The following is a 16,171-nucleotide window of genomic DNA, read 5'->3' as shown; positions in this document are numbered from 1 at the left end:
TCCCGAGCAGCGCCGTGATGCGGGACTCCGTGCTCTACAGTCTGTTCCCTGGGACGCACACCGAGACGAACATCCAGCTGAAGGAGTTGACCCCGACTGAGTGTTGCAGACTGGCACATTCCAAGGTCCAGGACTACGTGTTGAGGGACACACTGAAGCTTGGGGCAAGGCGCGGTGGCGCCAAGGCACGGTGGGGAAAGCGCAGTGTAACATCTGCCTGCCTAAAGAAGAACAGGGGGCCCGCGCAGTCATTTGGGCTCTGTTGATGCCTCAGCTAAAAATGTAATCGTACAGACCTGTAAATAGGAATGATTACTCTGTTTTTTGGTATGCAAACAAATGGAATGTTTACATATTTATGGCATGTCCAACTGTACAGACCATCAAAGTATTTTATGAATAAAGTATATTTTTGAAATAAAAAAAACTGACTACTACTTCTATTTATCTGACTAAATTAAGAACATTATGCAGTACCACTGTGTTGCTTGGTTAATTTATTGTTTATTCCACCTTGGCTCTGATAGATAATAACATGTTCAGCACATCTCCATCTATCCAGTTTTACACCGACTCTGATTAGTAGCATCAGGACAGAACACTGCTCGCCCATGTGTACACTGATGTTGGATTTTTCTTTGTATATGCTACACCATTGCAGGATGATTACACAAACATATCGTACACTGAATTCTCTACATTTAAAACATTGCCTGGAAAATTGTGCATTGCTTTTGTAAGGCCATATCAGAAAAGCTTGGTTTACCTTCGCTCTCTTCAACAAAATCACCCAACTGGAAGTGTCAGTTTTGCACATGTGCACTGATGATGTCTTGGATATATTAAATAAGCTTTGCCTGACTGTGCTACAGTATTTTAGCATGATCTGCACTGCTCTGTGAATCTTCATTTGTATACATTACTAAACTAAGGTATATAAAATGAATTCAAGCATATTAGCTCCACATTGCATTATAATATCCAAGAACATTGTGCACTTAGAGTCAGAGATGTACAGCATGGAAACAGACCCTTCAGTCCAACCCGTCCATGCCGAGCAGATATCCCAACCCAATCTAGTCCCACCTGCCAGCACCCGGCCATATCCCTCCAAACCTTTCCTATTTATATACCCATCCAGATGCCTCTTAATATGTTGCAATTATACCAGCCTCCACCACTTCCTCTGGCAGCTCATTCCATATCCGTACCACCCTCTGTGTGAAAAGGTTGCCCCTTAGGTCTCTTTTACATCTTTCCCCTCTCACCCTAAACCTATGCCTTCAACTTCTGGACTCCCCTACCCTAGTGAAAAGGCCTTGTTTATTTATCGTACCCATGCCCCACATGATTTTATGAACCTCTATAAAGTCACCAGCATTCCAGCCCTAGCCTATTCCACCTTTCCCTATAGTTCAAATCCTCCAACCCTGGCAACATCCTTGTAAATCTTTTCTGAACCCTTTCAAGTTTCACAACATCTTTTTGATAAGGAGGAGACCAGAATTGCACGCAATATTCCAACAGTGGCCTAACCAACAGCCACAACATGACCTCCCAACTTCTGTAATCAATACTCTGACCAATAAAGGAAAGCATACCAAAACACCTCCTTCACTATCCTATCTACCTGCAACTCTACTTTCAAGGAGCTATGAACCTGCACTCCAAGGTCTCTTTGTTCAGCAACACTCCCTAGGACTTTACCATTAAGTATGTAAGTCCTCCAAAGCTTTGCTTTTCCAAAATGCAGCATGTCACTTTTATCTGAATTAAACTCCATCTGCCACTCCTCAGCCCATTGGTTCATCCGATCAAGATCCTGTTGTCATCTGAGGTAACCTTCTTTGCTGTCCACTACACCTCGAATTTTGGTGTCATCTGCAAACTTACTAACTCTACCTCTTATATAAATAATTTGGGTGTGAGCTTAAATGACAAGTAGTAGTGGACCCAGCACCGATCCTTGTGTCACTCCAATGATCGCAGGCTTCCAATCTCCACCAACAACCCCTGTCTTCTACCTTTAAGCCAATTCTGTATCCTAATTGCTAGTTTATTCAATAAATTTGTATGACAATGTTTGCAATGGCTCTGTACTTGCAGGATACAGAAGTGGTGAATGGCAAGTTTTGTTATTTGTAAGATAATACTTTATGCTCAATTTAGTATTTTATGTAATTTTCTGCTCTGTCTCAGTGTGTCTTAATTAGCTACATGATTATGAAACACAAGATACCATAAAACTCCATTATATTCTACAACAATATAACTCTGTATACCACCACAACATTGCTGACATATTGGGATTACCATTGGCTAGAGACTGAACTGAACAAGCCATATAAACACAGTGGCTACAAGAAGAGATCAGAGGATGGGAACTCTGCTGTGAGTAACCCACTCCCCAAAGTTTGTCCAGTATCTAAAAGGCACAAGCTAAGAATACAGTCAAATTCTCTTCAACCAGCATCAAGGACAAAGCAGTCCACTCAATTGGCACCAAATGCACCAGAATGGTAGCAATGAGCAACCAGCCATCAGATGTACTGCAACAACTCAACAGGTTCCCATTAAAGTATATCCAAATCGACCAACTTCAATCACCCGAAAGGATAATGCCAGCAGATGCATGAAACAGCAACTAAAGTTCACCTCTAAGCTACACACCTCCCCCACTTGGAACTAAATTGTCACTGTCAAAATCCTGAACCTCAATCCTAACAGCACTACAGTCATGCCTACCTGCATATCATTATGCCCCACTACTCCATTGACAACAGCAGTTCAATGCAGCTAAGGGGGAAACAGGGGGTGGGCAATAAATTATGCCATAGCCACCAATGCCCACACTCTAGCAGCAAATATAAAAACAAACTAAAGAAGCATTTTTAAGTCTGTTCTGCAGTGTACAGTACCAGCATCTTCTGTTTATTCAATAAGGCCGCATTAATCTCTCGTATTACACTTGTATTAGTATTTCATATTCAGCGCTATAAAGTAGTGTGATCTGTGCAATCTCTCCACAAATGCATTCATGTATCCCCCCGCATTATGCCCGTGTCCATTAGCACACATGCGTTTTACCCTGTGTTTTGTAATATTTGGATCGGTATCATGTTTAGCAAATGCTAAACACGATCTGAATGCCATCATTTGAACAACGTATTTCAACTCACATTGTGCAAAACCCAAGGTATTTTGCACTAACAGTGCATTTGAAGCGACAAAGTCCCTAACCCCGGCAGACTGTGCAGCAACTCTGCAAACTGCGCTTTTATGTTCCCAGCAACGGTTCAACACACACACAGACAGCGCTAAACCTCAGAGTTATCCAAAAGCATGAGTAAGTCCCAGGATATTCAGCTCAGTCTCTGCACGGCCGGCTGTAAGGTGCACTCTCTCAGTGTACCTGCATTTGTGTCCTGTGGTCGGTTTGCCGCCGGTTTTGGGAACGTCCCGGTGGTCTCCGGCCTTGCCGCCTGGGCCGCCTACTCCACAGTCTCCGGTTTGACCCGGGGCTCTGGGCCCCTCGCTCCGCTGCCTGCACGATTTAGCCCCGACACCGCGCAGGTACCACCGTCTCCATGGCGGTTGCGAATCGGACGGGCCCCGGGCCCCAGCCCCCAGAGGTGCACGAACGGGCTACACTGGACCCGCACAACGAGCGGCTCTTCCGGAGCAACAACCCGAAAAAACTCCGGCCTCCTGTGGCCACGCACGCGCAGCGCGCCGGAGGCCGGCGACCCCAGCCGGATGCGCCTGCGTAGAGTGCTGGCCCTGGTGACCGTGGCCGGATGCGCCTGCGTAGAGTACCGGGCCCGGTCACCGGTGGCTAGATGCGCCTGCGTAGAGTACCGGGCCCGCAACCTCCGCCGGATCCGCATGCGCAGAACCGGGACCCGGGGGGGGCAGGCAGACGCATGCGCAGCGCGGGAAAGTGCGGACGTTAAGTGCCTTCATGGCGGAAGTGAGGAAATGGCTGAAATAAAATGGAGTGGTTTAAGGAGAGACTTAAGGTGGAGAATAGAAGGACTGAAAGGGTTAGGATCGCGTGGCGGTAAGGTCCTGAATGAAGAGTATGAGGAGAGTGAGTGGTGCTCCAGCAGCAGGTAGGGCGAGGTCAGTCAGGTGAGTATGTAGCCCCCAGTGGGGGGTGGTCATGGAAACAACTTTCTGATCCACACTGTTCCAGTCGGAGCTCTGTTGTAACCATGCTTCGGGTTCTCCTAGTACTTGGTGTCTAGACTAGTGCATTTTTAGCGTGAATAATGCTCTCACTCTCAGTAATTCTGAAAGTTCTTCATTCCTACTGACATGCATTATACTGGAGGAGTCCAGCAATCTGATATTGTTTCTCTTCTGCTGTTCTTCAACTCTTGATCATTTCTCTGCTTTGCTTGTGTTAATAGTGGCAAGGCTTTTACATCTTTTTGTGTGTAAAAAAAAAAAAATTCTGACCATATTTATTTCTCATTCCAAAAACCATGCTTCATTATAGAATCCTAAATGGCCCAACAGGTTTGCATGAACCCTCTGAAAAGGATCCCACCCAGACCTTATCCCTATAGCCTGATGTTCCACCAAGCCTGCACATCCCTGGACATTATGGACAATTCAGCATTGCCAATCTGCCTAACTTGCACAGTCTTTGGACTGTGGGAGGAAGCCTATGCAGACACAGGGAGAATGTTTGAACTGCACACAAACTTATTGGGGGATAGTACTAGGTGAAGACCTAGGTCAACACTGCACTGCCCATTCTACCTTTTACCCAAAATCCACAAACCTGACTGTCCCTGTTAACCTATTGTCTCTGCCTGTACTAATATGATTGGCTGAACTGGTCCTCACCCTCAACAATTTCTCCTTCAAGACCTCCCACTTACATCAGACCATGGGCACCCACATGGGTCCCAGCTATGCCTGCCTCCGTAGGGTATGTGGAGCAGTCCATCTTCCACAGTTAGACCAGCACCACCTCCACCTTTTCCTCTGCAACATTGACTGTATTGGCACCACCTCATGCTCCCATGAGGAGTTGACCTTCCACCCTGACCTCCAGTTCATATGGACCATCCCCAACTCCTCCTTCCCCTTCCTGGATCTCTCCATCTCCAGTGACCGACTCAACACTGACATCGATTTCAAGCCCGAATTGAGAGCGTGGTGTTGGAAGACCACTGCAGGTCAGACAGCATCCAATGAGCAGGAGACTCAACGTTTTGGAAATAAGCCCTTCGTTAGAAACTAGGCTAGTCAGCCAAGGGGGTAGAGAGATAAATGGGAGGGGGCTGATCATGGGGGGAAGGTAGCTGGGAGTACAATAGGTAGCTGAAGGTGGCATAATGGTGATAGCTTAGAGAGGAAGGTGGAGCACACAAGTGGGAAGGAGGATGGGCAAGTCCTGAAGGCGGTGCCGAGTTGGAAGGTTGGATCTGGGATGGGGTGGGGAACCGAGGAAACTGGTGAAATCCACATTGATCCTGTGCGGTTGGAGGGTCCCATGGTGGAAGATGAGGCATTCTTCCTCCAGGTGTCGGGTGGTTAAGGTTTGACGATGGAGGAGGTCCTGCGCCTACATGTCCTTGGCAGAGTGGGAGGGTGAGTTAGTGGGGCGGTGAACTTGCTTCACGTTTGTGTCCTGGAGATGTTCTCTGAAGCAATGCAAAGCCTAATCGGAATATCACTTCCACCCCCGTTGTGGCTGCTACCACAGCTGCTTCCGTCCCAGTGACATCACCTATGCCATGCCAGCCCCTGCAGCTGCTGCCATCACAACTACCTCCGCCCCCACTGAAGTCACTCACCTGAACACCACCGACAGCATTGCCAACATTACGTGTTACACCATTTCTGCTGCCACGGATCCCATAGTTACCAGCTCTGCATTCTTCCCACCCCCACCTTCCTGACACCCAGGTTGAGTATCACTTCCATAAGTGACGTCACCCTTGGTCTCTCAACTATCACGTTCACGTTCACTCCAGTTGCAGTCTTCACCCCAACTCCAGCCCTCCACCCAGCTCCTAGCTCCCAGCTCTGCAGTATTTTCACCATTCCCCCCGACCCTCACTACCTCACTGAGACCGAATGATCAGTCCTCAGCAAAGGCCTTACCTTCATCGTCCTCCACTCCCACATCAACGAATTTGACACGTGTTGCAACATCAAACATTTCTTGCTCCTCCTCTGGGCTTATCTTTCCCAACAAGACTCCCACCTACCATCCGAGGACTGTTTCTCCCACCTCCAACACACCCCATCCACCTGGACACCCTGTGCTGGTCTGTCATCCACCCTCAATCTCTTTATTTCCAACTGCTGCCAGGACATTGACGACCTCAACCTGTCCACCTCCCTCACCTATCCCAACCCCTCATGCTTGCAATGCACAGCCCTCCCTTCTCTACGCTCCAACCCCAACTTCGCTATCAAACCAGCAGACAAGGGGGAGCACAATAGTAGTTTGGCGCACTGACCTCTACACTGCTGAAGCCAGGTGCCAACTCACAGACACCTCCTCCTACTGCCCCCTTGACCATGACCTTACCTCCCATCATCAAATCATCATCTCCCAGACCGAACACAACCTCATCACCTCGGGGGATCTCTCAACCACAGCTTCCAACCGCAGTTCAGTAACCTTGCACCACCCAGTTCTACCTCACACCCAAGAACCACAAGCCTGACTGCCCCTAACTATTATCTTCACCTGCTCCTGCCCCACTGAACTGACCTCCACATACCTTGATACTGTCCTATCCGCCCCCAGTCCAGGAACTCCCCACATACGTTTGGGACACCACCCATGGCCTCCACCACCTCCAAGACTTTTGTTTCCCTGGCCCCCAACGCCTTATCACCTCTATCTGGCATGCGAAGGCCTCCAATCCCTCCCGACGTCCCCACCAGTACCCTTCCACTGACACATTCATTCATTTGGCTGAACTGGTCCTCCCTCTCAATTTCTCCTTTGAATCCTCCCACTTCCACACCAAAGGGGTAGCCATCGGCACCCACATGGGCCCCAGCTATGAGTGCCTCTTCGTTGGTATGTGAAACAGTCCCTCTTCCACATCTACACTGGCACATTTTCCTCTGCTACATCAATGACTGTATCAGCGCCACCTTGTGCTCCAACGAGGAGTTTGAACAGTTCATCAATTTCACCAACACATTTCACCACAATCTTAAGTTCACCTGGACCATCTCAGACACCTCCCTACCCTTCCTGGACCTCCATCTCCATCAATGGTGACTGACTCAATTTGAACATCTTCTACAAACCCATCGATTCCCACAGCTATCTGGATTACACATCCTCCCACCAAAAGAGAAGATGCTGGAAAATCTCAGCAGGTCTGGCATCATCTGTAAGGAGAGAAAAGAGCCGATATTTTGAGTCTAACTGACCCTTTGTCAAAGCCCTAGTACCTGTAATCCTAGAGGCTGCATGCAGGGTGGAATTTGAGTTGAAATCCACATGGAGTAAGTCGGAGGCGAAGACAGTCACTGAGGAAGGAAATGTGGCTGTGGAAGTGAGTCTTAGTAAATACCTTGTCTAACACAGAGAGAAAAGGAAAGCAGTGAAGGTGGACAGGGGGAGAGAGACAAACAAAAATCCTGTTGAAGAGCAGTGCTTTTTCAAGGTAGGCATTCCTGGAAGAGAGGTGGCAGTGGGTTAAACACTGGGTAAAAACAAATTACTGTGGATGCTGGAATCTGAAACCAAAAGAGAAAATGCTGGAAAATCTCACAGGTATGGCAGCATCTGTAAAGAGAGAGAAGAGCTGATGTTTTGAGTCTAACCGACCCTCTGACCCAGATGCTGCTAGACCGGCTGAGATTTTCCAGCATTTTCTCTTTTAGTTTCAGATTCCAGCATCTGAAGTAATTTGCTTCTTTTTGACACATCCTCCCACCCTGCCACCTGTAAAAACACTATCCCTTATTCCCAATTCCTCTACCTCCACTGCATCTGCTCCCAGGAGGACCAGTTCCACCACAGAACACACCAGATGGCTGTCGTCTTCAAAAACTGCAATTGCCCCTCCCACATGGTCAATGATACTCTCCATTTCCTGCACCTCAGCCCTCGAACCCCACCCCTCCAACCGCAGCAAGGACAGAATCCCCGATCCTCTCCTTCCACCCCACCAACCTCCAGATACAACATATCATCCTTCGCCATTTCTGCCACATACAAAAGGTCCCCATCATCAGGGATATATTTCCCTCCCCACCCCTTTCAGCATTCCATAAAGACCATTCCCTCCGTGACTCTTTTGTCAGGTCCACATCTCCCCACCATCACATCCTCCCCTCCCGGCACCTTCCCCTGCCACTGCAAGAATTGCAAAACCTGCAACCACACCTCTCCCCTCACCTCCATCCAAGGCCCCAAAGGAGCCTTCCACATCCATCAAAGTTTCAACTGCACTTTCACTGTATCTGTTTACCGTATGTTATTTACTGTATCTGTTTCTCCCAATGCGTTCCCCTCTACATTGGGGATTCGGGGTGCCTACTTACAGAACACTTCCGAGAACACCTCCAGGTTACACGCATGAAGCAACCCACCACCCCGTGGCCAAACACTTTAACTCCCCCTCCCACTCCGCCAAGGACATGCAGATCCTGGCCTCCTCCAAGGCCACTCCCTCACCACCCGACGCCTGGAGGAGGAACACCTTACTTCCTCCTTGGGACCCTCCAACCCCAGGGCATCAATGTGGATTTCACAAGTTTCCTCATTTCCCTTCTCTTTTCCGCCCCCCCCCACCTTATCCCAAACCTTCCAACTCAGCACTGCCCACATGACCTGTCCCAACTACCCATCTTCCTTCCCACCTATCTGCTCCACCATCCTCTCCGACCTATCACCATTACCCCCACCTTCATCTACCTATTGCACTCCCATCTACTGTCTCTACCCTCCCCCAAGCCCCACTCCCTCCCATTTATCTTTCTCCTCTCCTGGCTCCCAAGCCTCATTCCTGATGAAGGGCTTATGCCCAAAATATTGATTCTTCCGCACCTCAGATGCTGCCTGACTGGCTGAGCTGTTCTCGACTGCACCTGCAGCCCTCGCTTTCTTCTATTTATTTCAAACACACCTATTCCCACAGCGAGGTTGACTACACCTCCTCCCACATCTCTCCCTGCGCGCCCCCCCCCCCCCCCCCCCACCCACCCCGTCACAAAAAAAATGCGATTTCTTACTCCCAATTCCTCCATCTCCACCGTATCTGTTCCCAGGAGGAGCAAGTCCATTCCAAGACATGCCAGGTGTCCTTGCATTTCAAGGATTGCAATTTTCCCTCCCATGCGATCAACAATGCCCCCCCCCCCGCCAGTGCATCTCCTCCAGTTGCCACAACTCTGCCCTCTAATCTCCCCTCCAACTGCAAGTATAATATCAACCGTGCCTCCCCTCCACCCCCCCCCCCCCCCCCCCAAAACCAGGTCCCCCCCCATTCACTCCACTAATCTCTAGATACTGCGCATTATCCTCTGACATTTCCACCACCTACAGACAGACAGACCCCACCAGTAAGGATATATTTCCCTCCCTACCCCACAGATGATTCCCTCTGTGACTCCCTCATTAGATACACTCCCCTCCACTCCTGGCACCTTCCCCAGTTGCCACAGGTGGTGTAAAACCTGCGCCCAAACCTCTCCCTTCACCTCCATCCAAGGCCCCACTGGAGCATTCCACATTCGGCAGAGATTTTCCTCCACATCTACCCACCTCATCTACTGTGGCCGTTGCTCTCTGTGACCACCTCTACGCTGTTGAGACAAGACTCCAACTCGTGGAGTGTTTCAGAGAACACTTCTGGGACACCCGCACCAAACAACCCCATTGCCCTGTGGCCAACCACTTCAACTTGCTGTCACACACCCTCATGGACACGCAAAGCCTGGGCCACCTGTTGATTGGAGGAACAGTGCCTCACCTTCTGCCTTAGGATCCTTCAACCACATGGCATCAATATTGACTTCACCAGATCCTACCCTCCAACTCGACTCTGCCCTCTTGACCTGTGCCACCTGTCCATCTTCCTTCCCACCCACTCCACCCTCCCCACTGACCTAACACAATTATCCCCACCTGCGTCCACCGAGCACACTCCCACCTACCTTCCTCCCACTGCCAGCCCCACCTCTATTTTCTCTCATTACCCCTTCTCTCTCCACCTTCTTGATGAAGGGTGACGCCCAAAATGTGGACTCTCCTGTTCCTCAAATGTTGCCTGGCCTGCTATGATTTTCCAGCACCATCCTGTTCAACTCTTGGAATGTTGAGTCAAAATTTAAAATTTATCAATGCCAAATTTGGAGGCGTAGCAAATGGTGAGATTTTCTGAGTGGTCTGCAATTGGTAAGCAACCAGTGTGGTCAGAGAAGGGATAGGTGGAATTTAGGACAGAAAAATGAGGTGATGCATTTTAGCACAAAAAACAGTGCCATGAAATATAGACCTAATGGCACAATTCTAAAGAGTGTACAGGAATAGAAAGACCAAGAGAGTGTGCATCTTGATCTTTTAAAGGAAGTAAAACGTGGGATCTTTGGCTTCATAACTGGAGACCTTAAATACAAAGGAAGGGAAGTTATGTTGAACCTTGATAAAACTCTGATTGGGACCAAATTAGAGTATTGTGTCCAACTATGCTCACCATGCTCAAAAATGTTGGGGTCCTTGAAATGTTACAGATAAAGTTTACCACAGTGATACTCAGGATGGTGGCTGCAGCTGGGGTTGTTCTCCTTCAATCAAAGGAGACCATGGGTGGAATTGATTCAGTTAGTTTAGATAAGATTGAGAGTGAAAACCTTCAATTAACTGAGTACAAAGAATAGGAGACACAGATTTAAGATTTTGCATGAGAAACAAAGAGGCACTGTAACGAATAGCATTTTATGCAATGAGGGGGTCCACTGCTTTTCATTTATATAAATGATTTGGATGTGAACATGAGGTATAGTTAGTAAATTTGCTGATGACCCCAAAATTGGAGGTGTAGTGGACAACAAAGAAGGTTACCTCAGATTACAACAGGATCTTGATCAGATGGGCCAATGGGCTGAGAAGTAGCAGATGGAGTTTAATTTGGATAAATGCATTTTGGGAAAGCAAATCTTAGCAAGACTTATCCACTTAATGGTAAGGTCCTTGGGAGTGTTGCTGAACAAAGAGACCTTGGAGTGCAGGTACATATCTCCTTGAAAGTGGAGTCGCAGGTAGATAGGATCATGAAGAAGGCATTTGGTATGCTTTCCTTTATTGGTCAGAGTATTGAGTACAGGAGTTGGGAGGTAATGTTGCAGAGGAAGTGGTGGAGGCTGGTACAATTGCAACATTTAAGAGGCATTTGGATGGGTGTATGAATAGGAAGGGTTTCGAGGGATATGGGCCGGGTGCTGGCAGGTGGGACTAGATTGGGTTGGGATATCTGGTCAGCATGGACAGGTTGGACCGAAGGGTCTGTTTCCATGCTGTATATCTCTGACTGTATGATTTCACACAATACCAGGTTATAGTCCAACAGGTTTATTTGGAATCATTAGCTTTTGGAGTGCTGCTTGTTCATCAAGTGATTGTGGAGAATAAGATTGTAAGCCACAAAATTTTATAGCAAAAGTTTTCAGTGTGAAGTAACTGAAATTATATATTGAAAAAGACCTGAATTGTTTAAGTCTCTCATCTTTTAGAATGACCATGTTGGTTTCAGTTCTTTCACATGTAAAACGCAAAACTTTTTTAAAAAAATTACATTCGCAAGTGAACTTCAACTGGTCTCATAGTTGGAGGAGGAAGTGAGGACTGCAGATGCTGGAGATCAGAGCTGAAAATGTGTTGCTGGAAAAGCGCAGCAGGTCGTGCTGCCTGACCTGCTGCGCTTTTCCAGCAACACATTTTCGGCTCTGGTCTCATTGTTGGCCCAGATAAGGTATTGAAGGTGTTAACTCCCTGTGAGGCTGTCTATGTCATAATGGTCAGACTGGTTCTAATCTAAAAAACGGATTTTCAGAATCTTACATGGACTCGTGCAGTTTTTCAGTAGAGCAAAATGTAATTCTGCAAGTATTCTTGAATTCTTTAATTGTAATTCTTCAATTGACGAAACTCTAGCCAGAGAGACATTAGCCAACCTCTTGGACAAACAAAACCAATGACACGACAGGGAACGAATCAACAAGGACCATACTAGACCTGCACTTCATGCACTTCACATTCAACAACCAAATAGAGTCATAGAGATGTACAGCATGGAAACAGACCCTTCGGTCCAACCTGTCCATGCCGATCAGATATCCCAACCCAATCTAGTCCCACCTGCCATCCCTCCAAACCCTCCCTATTTATATACCCATCCAAATGCCTTTTAAATGTTGCAATTGTACCAGCCTCCACCACATCCTCTGGCAGCTCATTCCATACATGTATCGCCCTCTGAAAAGGTTGCCCTTTAGGTCTCTTTTGTATCTTTCCCCTCTCACCCTAAACCTATGCCCTCTAGTTCTGGACTCCCCCCACCCCAGGGAAAAGACTTTGTCTATTTATCCTATCCATGCCCCTCATAATTTTGTAAACCTCTATAAGGTCACCCCTCAGCCTCCGACGTTCCAGGGAAAACAGCCCTAGCCTGTTCAGCCTCTCCCTGTGGCTCAAAGTTGTTAATTTTAAATCTAGACAGATACATTTTTGTTCAGCAGAGATATTAAAAAACAAATACGGAAACCACACCAGCTTGAAGAACAATTTATTTTTGTTTGGGGACCCTGCAGCCTCTGGGGCTAATCATTGAGTCCAATGAACAGATCAATGGGACATATACGGGCTCACCCATTTCTGGGCTCCTGGCAAAGCCCTAACACACACCCAGCCCAACTCTGGATCAGATATGTGAATGACATTTTTGATGAAATTGAGAACAAAAGATGCCAAAACATTACTCAAAGAGGAGAAGGGTATTCTTTTAAAAACAGACAATTCTGATCAAGTCATATTACACTTGAAACATTGACTCTGTTTCTTGCTCCACAGATCTGACTGGCCTAATGAATTTCTCCAGAATGTTGAATTTGTTTAAAGGAATTCTTCTATTGTACCCATCCGTACTGTTTCCTTGCTGAACACGAAGTAAAATTCAACTGCAAATTAATTTTATTAGCCATTGATTATGTTTTTGCTGACTGCAGTATTGAGTGCTGCAAGATAATGAGACAGTGCTTCATAATTTATTTAACAGCGGTTTGCATTTGCATTACCCCTTTAGGGTAAAGAAAATCGCCAGGTGCTTCACAGGTGGAGGTGGGTGTGGACAATGAACACTAAACAAAGCAAGGAATGATTTAAGTAGGATGACTGAAGGCTTGGCTTTGGAAATGGGATTCAAGGATGTTTTGAAATGAGAGGAAGCTAAAGAGGCTTAAGAAGCAGATACCTACGTATGATCAAAGTTTGGGAGAAGATTTGTAGCTCGGGTGCTCATTGTTGTGGTTCTGTTCACTGAGCTGGGAATTTGTGTTGCAGACGTTTCGTCCCCTGTCTAGGTGACATCCTCAGTGCTTGGGAGCCTCCTGTGAAGCGCTTCTGTGATGTTTCCTCCAGCATTTATAGTGGTTTGTATCTGCCGCTTCCATTTGTCAATTCCAGGGCAAGCCAAACAGAGAACAGCCAGGGAATTCTTAGAGGCATGGCACTCATCCACAGATTCAATCAATAAGCACATCGACCTGGACCCAATATACCGGCCACTGCAGCAGACAGCTGGAACTGACAACCGGAAGCGGCAGATCCAAACCACTACATATGCCGGAGGAAAGATCACAGAAGCGCTTCACAGGAGGCTCCCAAGCACTGAGGATGTCACCTAGACAGGGGACGAAATGTCTGCAACACAAATTCCCAGCTCAGCGAGCAGAACAACAACAACCTATGTCTGAATGCTGTATTTATTTTTGAATATATTCTTTCATGGGGTGTGGTGTTACTGGCTAAGCCATCCTTAATTACCACCACATTGAACTGCTGCATGGAGATTGAGAGCCTACTGCTTTTGCTGAGGGAGATGCCAGGATTTTGCCCCATGAAGGAAAAACAAGTTGGTTCCGAGTCAGGGTAGTGTGCAGCCTGCAAGGCAACTTGCAGTTGCTACCGTTTGCCTTGATAGATGGTAGAGGTTGCAGGTTTGGAATGTGCTGTCAAAGGTCTATTGCTGCAGTGCATCTTGTAGATGATACACGTTGCTACCACTGGTGGTGAAGAGAATGAATGTTGAAGTTGGTTGATGTGACTCCAGTTTAGTGGGCTGCTTTTTCCACATGATGTTGAGCTTCTCCAGTTTTGTTGGAGCTGCACTCACCCAGGCAAGGCACGGGTGTTCCATCAAATACTTGTGTGTCATACTTTCGAGATGGTGGACAGGCTTTGGGGAATTATGAATTAAGTTACTCAATACAAAATTGCCTCTTAGCCTTGCTATATAGATGGTCGAGTTCAGTTTCTTGTGAGTGATAACTCCAAGGATTTTAATACTGGATGGTTCAGTAATGATTATGCTGTTGAATGTCAAAGGGAATGGTTGCATTGTCTTTATTGGATATGGTTATTGTCAGGAATGTGTGTGGTATATATGCTGTTTACCACTTATCAGCCCAAGCCTGCATATTGGCCAGATCTTGATACACGTTGATACAGATTAGGTCAGCATTTGAGGAGTTGCAAATGAGACTAAATGGTGTATAATCATCAGTAAACATCCCCACTTCTCACTTAGTGATGCCCATCCCTGGTGAATGAATAGGAGATTCCAAAAGTAGTATACTGTGGTGATGAAGATGCAGTTGTTCCATTCAGATAGGTGTTAGATGAACATTGTATGGACATTTTTTCAGAAAGTGGATGAGGGCGAGGTGCTGGAAGATGACAATGTGACCAATCTTCATTGTTCTGGTGAAGCTAATGAAGCATCAGTTACATTTCACTGCCTTCAGGAGACTAATTCGGGCTGTTCAAAGTTGATGAGAGGATTCATGCAGGAAGCCGTGGAAATGTTCAATATGTAACTTCTAGACAACCTTTGGGCAGAAAGGAAGATTTTGAAATGCTGTCTTAACAAACAAGAACTAAGGGATCTTTGGGGGGAAGAATACTGTTCAAAGAGAATGAACCACCGAAGTCCTCTAGAATCAGGGCCAAGAAGGTAGTTGAGGATGAGATTGAGGGAGCAGGTGGTGGATTTCATCAATGAAATTTGAAGATAGCTAAATATAAAGTATTGTTTTTGGTGCTGGATGAATCCAAGAGCTCCTCTCAATCAGTATTTGCTGTGATAAGAGGCAGCAAGTGTTTAAATGGGAAATACAGTATGACATTAGCTTGTCTTTCAGGGTGACATGAGAATAGTGGGCTTCATTTAGTTAAGGTGAGTGAAGAATGATAGGGTTTGATGTTGCCAAGTCTATGCCAGTTATGCATTAGTATCTTGAATGGATATGTGGATTCCAAGTCATTTATGATGTTCTGAAAAAGGGGATAACACACTCTCTCTATAAATGTAAGCTTTTAAAAATAACAACATTGATAAATGAAAGATTGCTATTTTTTTAAAATTTCTGATTTTGTTGTAATGCCCCCTGAAGCATTTCTCACATCCTTTGATAGGCATTGCAATCGACACAGGTAAATGTAGAAGCACTGCTTTTTTGTTCAACAGCACAAGATGAAGTAGGATGCACCCCTTTTCAATGAAATACAGTAGCAATGAGTGATTTAGTAAAGCATCTGCTGTTGATCTCTAAACTGGTGCATCCTCGTTTACTTGTGAATTGTTGTTAATTATCCTCAACATATGGGAGAGAGGAAAAGCTCCATTGGAACTGAGACACGTCTTAATGATAACCTCCAAAAATAATGGTGACAGGTCAGATTAATTCAATTATTGTAGTGTTTCACTGTAGTTTGTCATTGTATATAATTAAGCAACTGAACAATATCCAGTTTTATAAAACCCTGCCAAACAGATCTGTGAAGAAAGCTGGTGTTGCTCAAAGCTGGGTGTTCACCTACAGACATGGCCTTCTCTTTGAGGAAAACAGCAGAAGGCACTCTTTTTACTTTTGTAGTTGGAACCAAAATCTCCTTTCTGGCTTT

The 16,171-nt window shown here is 46.4% G+C and overlaps 1 protein-coding gene across 1 annotated transcript in view; it reads right to left on the bottom strand.

The window, feature by feature from the left end:
* map3k3 (mitogen-activated protein kinase kinase kinase 3) overlaps positions 1-3,711 on the bottom strand; it is a 150,644-nt gene extending 146,933 nt beyond the window's left edge. Inside the window, exon 1 of the mRNA XM_072561046.1 lies at positions 3,413-3,711. The gene's annotated coding sequence lies outside the window, so the exon portion shown is untranslated. The remainder of the gene's footprint in view (positions 1-3,412) is intronic.
* Positions 3,712-16,171: the final 12,460 nt, after the last annotated feature.

Source organism: Chiloscyllium punctatum, chromosome 42 (genome assembly GCF_047496795.1).
Source record: "Chiloscyllium punctatum isolate Juve2018m chromosome 42, sChiPun1.3, whole genome shotgun sequence".
NCBI classification, from domain to species: Eukaryota; Metazoa; Chordata; class Chondrichthyes; order Orectolobiformes; family Hemiscylliidae; genus Chiloscyllium; species Chiloscyllium punctatum.
This window is presented reverse-complemented; position numbering and strand designations above follow the sequence as displayed.